General features: G+C 36.5%; 1 protein-coding gene and 1 pseudogene across 1 annotated transcript in view; one reads left to right on the top strand and one right to left on the bottom strand.

Moving 5' to 3' along the window:
• The window catches only part of LOC136320894 (secretoglobin family 1D member 2-like), a 236,610-nt gene that overhangs the window by 82,468 nt on the left and 138,192 nt on the right, over window positions 1–15,950 (bottom strand). The window lies entirely within an intron of this gene.
• LOC136321440 (U2 spliceosomal RNA) lies at window positions 9,114–9,218 on the top strand (annotated as a pseudogene).

Below are 15,950 nucleotides of genomic sequence, written 5' to 3'. Positions count from 1 at the left end.
AGAATGCAGGAAAGGGGGGTCTGCAATATCTGTGATCTTATGCTCAAGTCAGTGACCTCTGGGTTTCGTAATGAGGGAGGAAGTGTTGACTGAGACAGTCTGAAAAGTAAAAAATCATAACTGTAACCCCTTTTATCAGTTCCCTGAAATAAACTTGCAGCACCAGCAAGAAGAATGGGATATGTGCATAGTCAAGGACCGACAGGCTAACCTCCTCTCCTACCCTCTCTCCCCACTCCCCACCCCCAGAGACACAAAAGTCATGTAGGTCTGCAGACGAAGAAGTCAAAGATCAGGCACTTGTCACATGAAAACTAAAGCTGTAAAGGGATATTAGACTCAGAAAAAACTAATTTTGGGGAGTTCATGCTTTGGTGCTATTAACCCTATGCGTGTACTGGCTACTAATAAATTTTTCTTCCTCTATGTAGTTGTCTGGGTGTCTGTTATCCTCCCCTTGTGGTCATTTCCTGCTACATGGACACATTTCAGGCCTCACCTCTGGGTTGTGATGACTTCGTATATAGTTTCACAATTTCTGTCTTCTGATGACACTTGTCATTTCCTGAGGTGACAAACTTTTTTACAATGAAAAAGAGAACAAAATTAATTGAAGAAAATAATATCATAAATAAAAGAAACATTTTATTCATTGCAACAATAATGCACTATAAAATGATAAATGCATAATAAAAACATTTGTAATATTTTATATTGTTATTATGCTTACATACCTATTAATTTTTAATAATAATTGTAAGAAAAAAGTACTCATTTAATAAAACTAAATATCAAACAAAACCACTAATTTGGAGTGATATTCATGTGTATTTATCATTATCTAATTTAAAAAGTATGTGTTATGCAACTATTTAATCAAAATGTATTATTAATATTAAATAGATTTGATTTGTGTTAGATTTTCACTTTAAAACTCAAATTTTGGGAACATATTTGTATATAAAATTCTACGCATTTGGAAATTATTAAATAATGAATTAATAAAACATGACTTGTGCTTACCTTCTTAGGATTGATATTTCACTGAAAAAAAATAATTGTGAGTCTACAATGTTGTTTGTGCCATATTGTGTTTCCATAAAAAGTACACAAAGCCACTTGCAGCTTGGTATATTATAGGTTCTTTCCAGGTCTTTTGTGCAGAGCACATATGTCTCATAATCTCATTTGCCACACTATACTGATCATTCAGGAATTTTCACGTCAAATACAAATACGTCACATTACACGCAATGGATCGACAACGCATCAATCAAATACGGACATTTACAGATTAGTCTTCGAATATGTAAAAGGAGGACAAGTAGGAGGACACTCTTTGAGTGATGACACAACTAACAAAAGAAGGACTGTCCTTCCTAAAGGAGGATGATTGGACATCTTACATTTCCTACCTCCCTGTCATAAACATCCTTTTTCCATTTCATCAAGAGAAATGCTGTACACGTCATCTGTCAGATCCTACATAACACTGACTCTACACATAAAACTCTAGCCTCAAAAAAAACACAATTAAACAATATTTTATGGCATACACATTTTTCTTATGGATACTAGTTTCTGGCATCCTTGCTTGAACAACATAAGGAAGGACCTCATTTAGCCATATCTAATAAGTCAGTAAAAATGATTTTGGTCACTTCTCACCCCTAGGTTAAGATTAAGTGTAAAAACAATTTGGAATAATTGATCACAATGACATTTTTGGCCAATACTTTAAAGAAATACTTTTAGTCAATTGACATCAATATCATGAACTTATACTTTCTGAATCTGCACATTCATGTGACAACTGTTTTCAGAATTAAAATGTCTAAAAATGAAACCTCATTTTAATAAAAAAAGAAATACTATCCATGGATAGATTGAATCAGAATCAGGCCTCATTCAACTCATTGAGAGATATGTTTATCACAACATCTTACTACATACATTTAAAAAGCATGAGATTTCAAAATATGTGTTTGGGAGTGACATCAGTGTAATAGTGCCATGAGGGCTACTCCCGATCCCTCTTCTAGAAATATCAACACTTTCAACAACTAAAGACAGAGAAAAAATCTCTGGAGCACCTGAAATATACACACACAAGACAAAGGTACAATTGGGTGAAAATGTGGCTGAATATATAATCAACTCTAAAGGAAATAAGATGGAGAATGGGGCATTTCACTTTCATCACTGATCTGAGGAAGGAGTGCTTTTGTTTGGATCTGAGAGAAATAGAGAGACTGAGATAGAGAGGAAGGAGCTGAGTTAGGGTAGGTGCTCATACAAAAGAAAGAACACACCAGCTCTGCCTGAAATCATGGACACTGAGCATGCACGGGCAGTGGGCTCCACCTAAAATTACCAGTGGAGGGTGCCTATGTGGGCCATGTCCAGCATCTGTGAGCATTCCTGGATTCACCATCACTGCCTTGTGCAATAGGCTCTACCTAACATCACTGTCACTGGGCATGCAGGCTGGAGTGCTTAGTCTGAGATTACCAGCACTAGGCACCCTCGTGGGGAATTGCCAGCATCCTTGAAGATTCCTGGCTCCACAATCATCAGCATGGGGCATGCGCATGGGTCAAAAGCTTTAGCCTGAGATTGCCCATGATGGGTGCCTGTGTGGACTGATACTAGCATCTCTGTGCATTCCTGGCTCTAAGAGCACAAGCGCTGGGGGCCTGTGTGGACAGATGCAGGCATTCGTGTGCATTGCTGGAGTTCTGGGAACTGGACACACACATGGCTGACTGTGGGCTACCAAACAGCGTAAGAGGAAGAAAGGCGTGGAGATTAGATGTGTGATGCATTGAAGCATGCTAGACCTGCCTGCCGGCTCATAGAATATTGCCTGTGGAGGCAGAAAAGCACTTGATCAGGGATCTGCACCCTGCCCTACTTGCTTTTGCTAGTGGCTCTCAATGATGGCCAGAATTGTGCTTTGAGCGGTACTGGAGGAAGGACCTGGCTGCACATAGACACTCTTGCTCTGCAGACAGTGGCTGAGGCAGGCCGCACAGCTAAGTCTCCAGGCTGCTAGCTCTGGTGGAAGAGATGTGGGGAACGGCACCTGGAAAACTGAGACTGACATTGCTAGAGTAAGAAAATTGCAAAGCCCTAACAAGCCCTACCTACAAAAGGGACTGAGACTCAGCCTACGTCATTGCCCCAGGGAAATATCAGCAGATTTCTGCCCAAAAGCCCCACAGAAAAAAAATTGTAGTACAGCACCACCTTCCCCCCAAAATGAAACAGTTACTTCTCAAAACCGGGAAAAAATTACATTTTTATAAGTTTTTTTGTCATTTTGGTCATTTTTTTCTCCTTTCCTTTACCTTTTTTCTTTTTTCTTTTTTTTCTTTTCATTTTAAACTTTATTATCCATACTTGTTATATTTTTCATTCTTGTTTTTTGTGAGGGTTTCATTTCAGAAATATTTTTTGTTTGTTTGTTTGGGAGATTATTTTGGGTTTTCTTTTTTTGTTCCTCCATTTTTTTCTCTTTCTTCCCACTTCCCATTTCTTCTCCTTTCTCTTTTTTTTCCTCTCATCAAATCATTCTTTATTATCAAATTATTATATTTTGTACTCATATTTTTTGTGTGCATAATGCTTTTTTTTACTTCATTTTTTCTATTTTTAGTCATTTTTCCTAAGTTCCTGTTCTGTGTTCTCTGTAGTTTTTGTTCCACTTATAATTACAAAATTTTCATTTTATTACTGTATCTTTTCCTTTTTTATTTTGCTTTTAATTACCTCCTACTACTGTTATTAACAACACCACTCTCAAATGCCACTAAGGAAAAAGAAATCAAATATCATGGATACAAAAGACAGATAGATAGCTCAGATAGATGATAAAAAAATCTCTAGAAAATAATTTCAATTATATGGAAAACTTGGGTAAAATTACAGGGAATTTAAAATTGAAGTCCTAAAAATACTCAAATATAAAAACACTCTGAAAAGCAATTTAGAGAGCTCAAAAAACAATGTAATGAACTAAAAGAATAAATTACCAAGGAAATTGAAACTATAAAAAGGAACCAAACAGAGATAAAAAAAACTTAATACATGAACTGAAAAACAAGGTAACAAGCTTAGCTAATAGAACAGGTCAGATAGAGGAGAGTATTAGTGACATAGAAAACAGTAAGTTACAGATACTACAGAGAGAAGAGGAGAGAGACTCACAAATTTTTTTTTAAAAAATGGAAAACCATACAAGAATTGTCTGACTCTATCAGAAAGAGCAACATAAGAATAATGGGTATATCAGAAAGACTAGAGAGAGAAAAAGAATGGAGAACATATTCAAATAAATAATTGATGAGAACTTCTCAAGCCTGTGAAACAAATTAGAGCCTTGAATCCAAAAAGCAAACAGAACACTGAGTTACCTTAACCCAAACAAACCTACTCCAAGGCACATCCTAATGAAATTTTCACAAATCAATGACAAAGAAAAATTACTCATGGTAGCCAGGGAAAAGAAGAGTACAACATATATAGGATGGCCCATTAGGCTATCATCAGATTTCTCAGCAGAAACTCTAAAAGCCAGAAGAGAGTGGACCCCAATATTCAAAGTACTGAAAGATAGGAACTTCCAGCCAAGAATACTATATTCATCAAACCTATCCTTTAAATATGAAAGGGAAATAAAAACATTCACAGATATAAAAAACATGAGGGAATTTATCACCAGAAAACACTCACTTCAGAAAATATTAAGGAGGTTATTTGACCAGATACAAAGAACAAAATAAAACAAAGTCACAAGTAAAAGCTTCAATAAGATCACAGTAAAAATAAGAATAATCTCTGACAATAAAAAGAGAAAAGGGGAGAAGACAACAATTAGCAGTAGCAAAGGAGGATGGAGTGCAGAGGCACTCATGACAAAATGGACTACAATGAATATGATATATATCCTTTTAATTGCCTAATGGTAACCACCCCTGAAAATACCACTACTGAAATACATGGCTTAAAATAGGAAGAAACAGAGGAAAGAAGTATGGAATACAATCAAATAAAAGCAAATGACAGAAGAACAAAAAGAAGAATCAAACAAAAAACAGAGCTATCAGAAAGCAATATATAAAATGACAATAGGAAACACTCAAGGGTCAAAAATTACATTAAATGTAAATGGATTGAACTCACCAATAAAAAGACAGAGTAGCAGAGTGGATAAAAAAAATCAACTGTATGCTGCCTTCAAGAAACACATCTAAGCTATAAGGATAAAAACAGGTTCAAAGTCTATGGTTGGAAAACGATTCTCCAAGCAAATAATATCCAAAGTAAAGCAGGTGTAGCAATATTCATATCTAACAGTGCTGAATATAAGACAAAAAGGTAATCAGAGACAAAGATGATCATTTCATAATGATAAAGGGGAAAATGAATCAAAAAGACATAACACTTCTTAACATATATGAACCAAACCAAGTAGCACCAAAGTATATAAGACTAACTGATCTAAAAATAAAAACTGACAAAAATACAATCATACTTGGAGACCTCAATACACCACTGACAGCTCTAGATCATTCATCCAAACAGAAAATCAATAAAGTAATATTGGCCTTAAACAAAACATTAGAACAATTGGATATGATGGACATCTACAGGACATTTCATCCCAAAATGCCAAAGTATACATTTTTCTTCAGTGTACATGGAACATTCTCAAGAACTGACCATGTGTTGGGCCACAAAACTAACATCAACTATTTCAGAAAGATTGAAATTATATAAAGAAAATTCTCTGACCTTAAACTTTGAAACTAGAATTCAACTTCAAAAAAGAAGTAAACAAACCCACAAAAATATTGAAATTAAATACTATACTTTGAAAAAATGAGTGGATCAAAAACCAAATAAAAGCAGACATCAAAAGATTTATACAGACAAGTGAAAATGACAACATGATATATCAGAATCTCTGGGATACAGCAAAAGCAGTAATAAGAGGTAAGTTTGTATCACTACAGGCTGATATATGTACAAACAAAAAAAAAGCCCAAGTAAACAATTTAACATCGCATCTTAAGGAACTAGAAAAAAGAAGAACAAAGGCAACCCAAAACCAGCAGAAAAAAAAAAGGAAATAATAAAAATCAGAGCAGAAATAAATGAAATAGAGAAAAGAAAAACTATAGAAAAAATCAGTAAAACAAGGAGCTAGATCTTTGAAAAGATCAACAAAATAGACAAAACCTTGGCAACACTCACTAAGGAAAAAAAGAGAAAGGACTCATATAAACAAAATCCAAAACGAAAGAAAAGAAATCACCACAGATATCATAGATAAACAAAGAGTTATCATAGAATACTATGAAAAACTATAAGCACCAAATTTAACAATCTAGAAAAAATGGATAAATTCGTAGAACAATACAATTTTCCTAGACTGAATCATGAAGAAGTAGAAAGTCTAAATAGACCCATAAGCGAGGAGGTAATAGAAATAACTATCAAAAACTTCAAAAAATATAAGTTCAGGGCCAGATGGCTATACTAGTGAATTCTATCAAACATTCAAAGAAGATTTGGTTTTTATTCTACTCAAAGTCTTCTAAAAAATTGGAGAAGAAACAATACTTCCAAACACATTTCATAAAGCCAACATAACCCTCATACCATAACCTGGCAAACACAACACAAAAAAAGAAAATTATAGAGAAATATCTGTAATGAATACAGATGCAAAAATCTTAAAAAAAATACTAGCAAGTCAAATAAACATTAAAAAAATAATTCACCATAATCAAGTGAGATTTATCCCAGAATAACAAGGATGGTTCAGCATACCTAAAAAACAATTAACATAATATACAAAACAAAGAACAAAAGCCATAATATCCTATCAATATATGCAGAAAAAGCATTCGATAAAATACAACATCATCTTATCTTTAAAATACTCAACAAAATAGGTATACAAGAAAAATATCTCAACCTAATAAAGGCCATTTATAACAAACCATCAGCTAACATTATATTAAATGGCGGTCGGTGAACAACTAGGGTGTTGCAACAAGGAACTGATGATTGATGTTTCTCATCTCTCTTTGTTCCTATCAGTCTGTCCCTACCTGTCCCTCTCTCTGACTCTCTCTCTCTGTCCCCGTAAAAAAAAAAAAAAAAAAAAAAAAAAAAAAAAAGAGACAATGAAATGGAAAAATATTTTCTATTCTTAAATAGGAAGAATAAAAATAGTTAAAATGACCATATTACCCAAAGCAATATACAAATTTAATGCTATTCCCATCAAAATTCCAATATTATTTTTAAAAGAAAAGAAACAAAAATATCATCAGGTTTATATGGAAGCATAAAAACCCCTGAAGATAAAAAGAAAAATAAAAAAACCCTGAACAGTCAAAGTAATCCTAAGGGGAAAAGAAAAAATGAAGCTGGGGGCATTACAATAACTGACTTCAAACTCTATTATAGGGCCATGACAATCAAAACAGCATGGTATTGGCAGAAAAATAGACACTCAGACCAATGGAACAGAATAGAAATTCCAGAAATAAAACCACATATATATAGTCAAATAATTTTTGATAAAGGGGCCAAGAACATACAATGGAGAAAAGAAAGCCTCTTCAGTAAATGGTGCTGGGAAAACTGGAAAGCCACGTGCAAAAGAATGAAACTCGACTACAATTTGTCTCCTTTCACAAAACTCATTCAAAATGGATCAAAGACTGCAATGTAAGATCTGAAACAATAAATTACACAGAAGAAAACATAGGTACTAAACTCATAGTCCTTGGCCATAAAGAGCATTTTATGAATTTGACTCCAAAGGCAAGGGAAGTGAAGGCAAAGATAAATGAATGGACTACATCAGACTAAGAAACTTTTGCACAGCAAGAGAAACTGACAAGAAAACAAACAGACAGCCAACTAAGGTGAGATGATATTTTCAAACAAGAGCTCAGATAAGGGCCTAATATCCAAAATATACAAGAAACTCATAAAACTTTACAACAAACAAACAATCCAATAAAAAAAATGGAAGAGGTCATGAACAAACACTTCTCCCAAGAAGAAATACAAATGGCCAAAAGATATATGAAAAGATGCTCATCTTCACTAGCTATTAGAGAAATGCAAATTAAAACTACGAGATACCACCTCACACCTCTTACATTAGCTTGTATCAACAAGACAAATAATAAGAAGTGCTGGAGAGGCTGTGGAGAAAAAGGAATCCTCATTCACTGTTGCTGGGAATGTAAAGTAGTTCAACCTTTAAGGAAGAAAGTATGGTGGTTCCTCAAAAAATTAAGAATAGAACTACCAAATGACCCAGCAATTCCTCTACTGGGTATATACCCCCAAAACTCAAAAACATTGGTACATAAAGATACATGCAGCCTTATGTTCATTGCAGCATTGTTCACAGTGGCCAAGACATGAAAACAATCAAGAAGCCCTTCATCACAATATTGAAAAAAGAAGAGGTAGTACATATATACTATGGAATACTGCTCAGCCATAAGAAATGATGACATAGGGCCATTTCTGACAACATAGATGGACCTTGATAACATTATACTGAGTGAAATAAGTAAATCAGAAAAAACTAAGAAAAGTATGATTCCATATATAGGTGGGACACAATATTGAGACTCATGGACATAGATAAGAGTACAGTGGACACAGGGAGAGGGGAAGGGAGAAGAGGGAGGTAATGGGGGAGGGGAGGGGCACAAAGAACATCTAATAAAAGGTGACAGAGGACAATTTGACTTTGGGTGATTGGTATACAACATAATCGAATGTCAAAATGATCTGGAGATGTTTTCTCTAAATCTATGTACTCTAGTTGGTCAGTGTCACCCCGTTAAAATTAATTGTCTAAATAAAATTATAAAATTTAAAGAAGGTACAGGAAAGAAGAACTGGTACATATATACAATGGAATACTGCTCAGCCATAAGAAATGATGACAGTGACATTTATGACAACATGGATGTATCTTGAAAACATTATACTGAGTGATATAAGTAAATCTAAAAAGCTAACAACTGTGTGATTTCACACATAGGTGGCATATAAAACTGAGACTCATCATCGCTTCTCGGCCTTTTGGCTAAGATCAAGTGTAGTATCTGTTCTTATCAGTTTAACAAAACTGAGACTCATGGACATGAATAAAAATGAAGTGGTTACAAAAAGAAAGGGGATATGAGGGAGTTAGTGGGGGGAGGAGTGGGGTAAAGAGTATAATGAGGAGCAAATATAAGGTGACAATAAATATTTGATTTTGGGTGATGAGGATACAACATAATCAACAGTTCAAATGCTATACAAATGTTTACATAACACCTATGTACTCTTATTGATCAATGTCACCATGTTTATTTTCTAAATAAAATTTAAAAATTAAAAATATAAAATAAATAAACTGAACGAAATATATTTGATATTTACCCAAAGCTACAAGATCTCAGCTGGTGCCCAACTCACCATGTCCGTCACCTTACAAACTCCATAAGCCATGTTCGTACCTCTTCCCTTGCCATTGTGCACTGATGAGTCATGAAATTTATGCCCTGAGCGGTTGTGGGATTCAGCCAGCTCTCACAGGTTCGGTAGAACCAATACCTAATCTTTCGTTGAGTTTGGTGAACCGCTTGGTAAAGTGGCACTTGTAATCAGGGTTCTCTCTAAGGTGGGAACCTGGACAGCTGCCCAATGTACAAATCACAACTTTACATTCTTTACTGTTTTTTAACATTCATCTGCACAACAGCATATTGGAAGCGCCCGTAGTAATGTTCATTCCGTCCACAGATAAAGAAAGGGGATTCTACACGTACAGTAAAAAAATGGTTAAGGACAAATCACACAGCTGATGATGCTCATTTAAAAGTTAAAAAATTGCAAGTGCTGATTGATGCCAATCAAGAAACAATACAAAAATATCTTAAATAACAGTTTTATTGTTTTTTGTCAGATGTTATTTAATATTTTTTTATTATTTTAAAACTTTCTTATAATCTACTTTTATGAACTTGTTTTATTATTATTTAAATATTAAGTGCATGAAATAATAAACTACTTTCAGTATATCCTTTTTTATACTTCAGTCATTAGGACAGAGAACCAGTTGTTAAGTTATTTGAATCCCACCACTGGCTCTGAGGCATCAGGAACATGTGTGACAGGTGTACCGCTCCTTCCTGCTCCCACAGACTCCTGCCCGCAGCCCCTGGACTCCTGACGGGGCTCTGACCTCCTCCTGCGGGCTGTGAGCTCCAAAGGTAAGCCCGGGCTAGGGAAAGCCCATGGGGCAGCTGAGAGTGTCTCCTTCCTCTCATACTCCAGCTCTTGCCATGACTTAATTGTACTCTGTGTAGTACATAGATAAAAAGTAATAATAATAATGGAAAAAAATTAGGAATGCTTAATTTTTGCATAAATTCCATATTAGATTCTCATTGTGTGCACTGCCTAACCTGAACATGTCATAATGCTGGTATTCAGTCCAGGAGCCATTGCAGACATGACCTGGAGGTGGAGGACCCTTCTTTCAAGTGCACATGAACTCCTGCACCGTCCCCCATCGGGGGCACTTCCGTGACCTGCTGTATCACATGCTCTCCTCACATGGCTGACCCTTCTTCCCAGAAAGGCCAGGAACATGTTCATCACAATACATTTTGCCTCAGGAAATAATTTTTAACTTCAAACTTGAAAATAACATCAAAATGACAGAGAAGTTGCAATGATCTCTATTAGAAAAAGGCCTGTGCACATTACCCAGACCACCCATTATTGATGTGTTGCTTCTTTTGCTCCAATGTGAGGTCTCTTTGGGGCATTCTAGTTAAAAAAACAAAACCTGAGAACCTCAGCTTGTGAGACAAATCATCCAGCAGATATGCGAAGTCTTACTCATCAAATTACAGCCATGATCCCACCCCATCCCAGAGCTCTGGAAAGTTCAGACCCAAGATCAGTGGCAATTTCACTACTGAATAGATTACAAAAATAAAACCCAAAAGTGGCTTAAAACCCTCTCAAAGTCAGAGTAATCTTGCAGGCTGCTTTCAAAGGAGCTTGGGGCTTTGCAGACATGACATGGTCCTGGGCCCATGAGATTTCCAGGAGGTGCCCAGTGACTTCCTTCCCCAGTAGTAGAAGACACTGAGCTCAGGAGCTAAGCCCTTTGTAGCGGGATCGAGGTCAGCAGGCCCAGGGAGGCTCTGTTACAGTGCATGTGTTCTAGGGGGGAGGAAGTTCCATAAAGAATCCCGAGGAAGAACTGCCTCTAGCATTGAGGCCCTGTCCTCACAGCTCCTCCTGACCCGCCCACAGTCAGTAGGTGCGCTGGTCCCTGCTTGAGGCACATGCTCCTCCTTGTATGTCAGCCCCTCATGTGAGTAAGAAACTTGAGGACAGCAAGTCACAGTGCCACTAATGACCTCCCCAACAGGGAAGTTTGAGTCCTGTGTATACACAGTTGGCATTTACAACCATGAAAATAAGCAGATTTTCTAAGCGTTGACCCTAGGGCACAAAGGCTTCACACTGTGGCTCCCAGGACAGGCTGAAGGAAGCCTGTGTATTCTTGAGGAACACCCTGGAAAAAGAGGTCAAAAGGCCTCAGGGCTTGTGAGATGGCCCAGGAATCTGACCAGCTAATTCTCACTTCAGGATCCTCAAGGTTATTTACTGTTCTTAACTTGATTCCTTATTCACCAGAAAGTCCTTTTTTCTTAAACAGGCTTTTGTTCGGAAGGGGACAATTAAATCCTTTTGTTCCATGCTGATATCAGTCCTATGTAATCACTAACTATCTAGGTGTACAGACACATAGTCTTAGCATCTTCTCTAGATTACTATCATTTATGACCTACTGTTCTTTGGTGTAAGACATGTGACATAAGATCTCACAGGAATATTTCTCTTGTATTTAATTTTTTTTTTTTTAGAGAGGGAGGACAGGATCAGGAGAGATAGGACATCTATCTGTTCCTGTATGAGTGCTGAGTGGGGATAGACTTGTCAACTTTTTGATTCAGGTCAATGCTCTAAACCAGGGATAGTAAACATTTTTATACCTACCACCCACTTTTGTATCTCTGTTAGTAGTAAAATTTTCTAACTGCCCACTGGTTCCATAGTAATGTTGATTTATAAAGTAGGTAAGTAACTTTACTTTATAAACTTTATAAAGCAGAGTTACAGCACGTTAAAGCATATAATAATAATTACTTACCAAGTACTTTATGTCAGATTTTCACTGTTTGGCAGAATAAATCTTTATAAAACAACTTACTATAGTTAAATTTAGCTTTTTATTTATACTTTAGTTGCTCCGCTACTGCCCACCATGAAAGCTGGAACACCCACTAGTGGGCGGTAGGGACCAGGTTGACTACCACTGCTCTAAACAAAGGAGCTATCTGGCCAGGGCCTTACAGGAATATTTCTTGCCCAGCACTGTTTAATACACAGGTACTGACCAATATAGGTTATATATTCATTAGTTGATCTCTATTTATTATAGTAATTAAGTCATATTTTTCATGCTGTAAGTTATCTTTTACCTGATACTGGGTTTTTTTTGTTTGTTTTTTTGGTTTTTTTTGGTCAGGAAAATGGCCTCCATGAGGCTGAGAAAGAAATCCAGCCCTCTGTGGATGACACCAGGGTGTGCCACATGGGTCCGCAGGATCTCAGCCAGGCCGCTTCCCAAGCCCCTGGAGTGTTTATTTCACAGCATCCCAGTCACTGGTCCCACGAGTCCCCTTCCTTTTACCTCTCGTCCCCATGCAATTTTGCTTCCACCCCAACTATTATACTGAAAGTCCTGACTTCTTACATATTAATCTTGAAGCCAATTTAAATTTGGTATATTGTATGAAGTAGAAGTCTTTTTTTATTTTCCTAATGGTTATTGGCAATATCTGACCAAAACATAAGTAATCCTTTAATGACTGAATTGTAAAGTTGATGCTATAATTTAAGTCATATATATATATATATATATATATATATATATATATTCATTTTAGAGCTCTCTAATGGTCCTTAGTATGGTTATCTTTTTTTTTTCTTCTTTAGTGAGAAAGAGAGACAGACAGACAGTCAGGAAGGGAGAGAAATTAGAAGCATCAACTCATAGTTGTAGCACCTTAGTTGTTCATTGATTGTTTTCTCTTATGTTTGACTGGGAGACTCCAGCTGATTCAGTGACCCCTTGCTCAAACCAGTGACATTGGTTTCAAGTCAACAGCTTTAGGGTTTAATCCAGTGACCTTCAAGCTCAAACCAGCGACCATGGGGTCATGTTTATGAGCCCATGCTCAAGCATGCACCCTCAGGGTTTTGAACTTGGGTCCTCATAGTCTTAGGACAATGTTCTATCCATTGCGCTACTACCTGGTCAGGCTGTTGTCCATTTCTACTCTAACTCATCTGGATCAAGAAGAATTATTTTTTTAGTAATTTTTTATCTGTTATAGCAAGTATCTATTCATTGTTCTTCCTAATATCTTGGCTATTTTCAAACATAGATTGTTCCCTTGGAATTTTAAAATAATTTTATCCAGTCTCTGATGAAGCTCCAATGGGATTCAGGATGAAAATACTACAATAATTTTGTGTATAAATTTTGGAAATATTAATATTTTTGTAATTTGCCTTCCAGAAACACAGTATACACTACCTCACTCATTACATTTGTTTTTATGTGTTTTATAATTTGTCACGCTTATAAATGAGACATCTTTAATCCATTTTTAATTCTCACTGTTGTTTGTAGCATGCCCAAGCTGTTGTATTCTTATATATATATTTAGCATATATCCAGCCACTTGCATGCATCTCATCCTAGTATTTTATTTCTCTGAGTGGTGCTCTGTGAGTACGTCTCATGTCTCCGGATGAAAGAGTCATATTGTCTGCAAATGAAAGTTTTTTCATCATATCTTTGGAAATAGTTAAGATTCTTTCATTTTGTTATTTTAGTGTGACACTTACAACTCACAGATTCATACTGACAAATAATAAATAATGGATATAACAGGCATTTTCCCTATATTTTAATATAATTAGCTTTAGCACTCATTCTTTAGAGTGATGTTTGCAGTTGACTTTGAAAATTGATTTTTTTGGTTCTAAAAGTTTTCTTCTATTTTACTTAGAATTGTTTATATTAAGTGGGAGGTGGGGAAGCAGACAGACAGGCTCTTGCATGGACTCAAACCAGGATCCACCTGGCAAACCCCCTGCCAGGCAATGATCTGTCCATTTGAGGCTGCTGCTCCACTGCTCTGCAACCAAGCAATGTTAGTGCCTGAGGCAGGCCATGGAGCCATCCTCAACTACCAGAGTCAACTTGCTCTAAGCATTCGAGCCATGGCTTCAGGAGTGTAAGAGAGAGAAAGAGAAGGGAAAGATGGAGGGGTAGAGAAGCAGATGGAAGTTTCTCCTGTGTGCCCTGGCTGGAAATCAAACCTGGGATTTCCACATGACAGGCTGACGCTCTACCACTGAGCCAACCAGCCCAGGCTCTTACTTAGAAGTTTTACTAAGAAAGTTTATCAGATTGTAGTACATACATTTGTTGAGATAACAATGTTGATATAGTTGATTGTAGCTGAATAGACCCTTGTTTCTGAAATCTCCTATTTAGGTTATGAAGGCAAGTCTCCTCGTGGCCTTCATCTAATTGGTACACAGAGGAGAAATTTTACTACACACAAACAAAGACATTCCACAGCAATTTTGGGGACTGGTGATGGAACACTATGATTCAGGGAGTCTAGGACAAAACTACATTAATCATAATGTGGAGGTTTATTTTCCCAGGTCACTCTCATGCTCTCACAAGACAGTGGAATTTTCTGAAGACTACATGGCATGTGATGTTGCAAAGGAGTTAAGATTGAAGCAAATGTGTGTTCCATCTGACTTCTACTGAGCCAGACATTAAGAGACGTGGGAAGACCCAAACACTGATACTCCACCCACTAAGAACAGACATTTGAGTAAAGATCAAAGAAGTAAGAGAAATTGAAGAGAGAGTAAACCAGGATTGAAGAATTGCTGCACACTGCACATGCCTATGTGTTTTAAAAATGCAGTTTAAAACAGCCACATTTTATTGAATTTACTGGGGTGATGCTGGTTAACAAATTATGTGGGTTGCACAGACACAATTCTACAACACAAGTGTGAACTCTATTGAACATTATGGGCTTAAGGTGATAATAATGTGTCAGGACAGGATAGGTTCATGGACTGTAACACATGTCCCAGGGTGGTGGGGGTGTAGATGGATTGTGAGTAGGACGTATGTGGAAACTCTGCACTTTCTGTTCAATTTCTCTGTGAACCTAAACCGCTTTAAAGAAAATAATAAGTCTACTAATGAAAGAAGGATAATGTAAAAAATATTTTCTTCAAACAAGAAAAAAATATATTAAATGAATTAACATTGTAAGATAATATACTGAAACTGATAGAATTCACAGCACTAGCCAAACACATGCCACATGTTCAACGTACTAACATTGATACCTTTTCTATAAACCAGCTGTGCTATCACATGACATCATGCAGACTGTGAGGTCATTTGGCAGCAGGCACAGTACGAGCAGGCACAATCTGAACTATACAACTATACCTTCAGAAATGTGCACTGTTTTCAGGGAAAATCATGAAACGACGCACAGATGGGAAAAGCAATCTAAAACAGAGGCACACACCTTGTTCTTGAAGGAAATTCCTATAAATTTAAAGATGTTGACTCTTCTCAAATAGTTCTACAAGTTCTGTGTACTCCCCGCTGACTTCTGACAGCATAGCTTGTACTCTGTTTTGAATTTAAAAACAAAGTCAGGATTCCTCAGAATTAGCCCATTTATAGTTCTTGATTAGTGTGGAGGAGCCTG

The sequence above is a fragment of the Saccopteryx bilineata genome, chromosome 1, assembly GCF_036850765.1.
Source record: "Saccopteryx bilineata isolate mSacBil1 chromosome 1, mSacBil1_pri_phased_curated, whole genome shotgun sequence".
Classification (NCBI taxonomy): Eukaryota; Metazoa; Chordata; class Mammalia; order Chiroptera; family Emballonuridae; genus Saccopteryx; species Saccopteryx bilineata.
The sequence above is the reverse complement of the archived record's forward strand: the minus strand, read 5'-3'. Positions and strand labels throughout refer to the sequence as shown.